Consider the following 1,332-nt stretch of genomic DNA (forward strand, 5'->3'; position numbering starts at 1 on the left):
ATGTACAATTTTAAAAAGCTAAAAAAAATGTTCAGCAGCTTTTACCATGCGGCTCTACGCAGAATAATTTGTAGAACCCTGTATGAAAACTACTTAGCTGGCAACGAATGGAAATACGTTGTTGATGAAGCATGATTTACCTAAATGACTCCAACAAAAAACATAATCTATTTATTATCGAAAATGAAGAGAAAAATAATGTACAAACTTGGTTTCGTGAAAGCAAAGAAAGTTTTAGTAAGGGGTTTATGATTGTCGCAGGATTCTGTTATAGTGGGAAATAAAAATAGGAACTGCGGAAAAGAAATGTTAAAATCAACTTAACATACTATGAATAGAGAAAGTCTTACTCCCAATATTAAGAGATGAAATTCCATTTCTTTATCCCAGTGACTTTCATAGAGTGAAACTTCATCAAGACAAAGCAACAAGTCATACTTCGAACGGTACCACATGACTTCCCTGGAAAAAAATGGACTTCTATAAGCATTGCATATATACCATCTTATAGCATCTGACCTTTCATCTATAGACATATTCTTAAAAAGAGCTTTATTCTTAAAAAGAGCTCTTCCTAAGCGCAAACCCACCATAATTGATAAACTATACAAAGTAGTGGAAGAAGAATGGAAATCAATACTCTTGGAAATTTATTTTACGAAACGTTCTGCGATCATGGAAATCACAATGCTGACGTATAGTCCAGAGAAAAGGCTGTCAGATCAAACATTACCCTTTACATTTTAAATGTTAATTTAACGGCGCTTAAATCATTCAAATATGTGTAAGCACCCTCTGTATAAAGCTTAGCTTTGAGGATCAGAACCCTGTATTGCTAAAAGAAATGGTTTTATCAGAACCTTAGTTTTGACAAATCTAATTCAAACTACTACTGATTAGCTGAATTTGAATTTGGCAAGATCCCTTGATTTAGTGTATTTAAATATAGTTGTAGAGAAATTAGGTTGTTTTGAAGCAGGAGATGAAAAAAATGAGCAATGCCCTCGCCAGGAATCGAACCATGGACCTCTCAAATACTCGTCGAGCGTGCTGACCACTACACCACGAAGGCATGCTAAGAAGGCGGGAGAAATACCTTATATAATATCTAGTACTATTTCGATATGGGTTAAATGAAGTTGTAAACTAATGTTAAATTGGTCTTATAAAATCGCAGCTAAAAGTGAGCTGTGCATTTTCTTAATATGCGATTGTACCAGAGATTGAAATAAAAAGCAAGAATGTCATCCTGAATTAAAATTCAACACAATTAAAGAAAATTGATGAAAGAAAATGAGAAATTTATGACTGTTAGCTAAAACTGTTTATCTG

General features: G+C 33.5%; 1 non-coding gene across 1 annotated transcript; it reads right to left on the minus strand.

Annotated features, from left to right (window-relative positions):
- Positions 1-999: 999 nt before the first annotated feature.
- Positions 1,000-1,072, minus strand: TRNAT-AGU (transfer RNA threonine (anticodon AGU)). Its single transcript has one exon. It is a non-coding gene; the product is annotated as a tRNA-Thr (tRNA).
- Positions 1,073-1,332: the final 260 nt, after the last annotated feature.

The sequence above is a fragment of the Stegodyphus dumicola genome, chromosome X2 (genome assembly GCF_044657685.1).
Source record: "Stegodyphus dumicola isolate Sdum_Otavi_A_Nest chromosome X2, ASM4465768v1".
NCBI lineage: Eukaryota > Metazoa > Arthropoda > Arachnida > Araneae > Eresidae > Stegodyphus > Stegodyphus dumicola.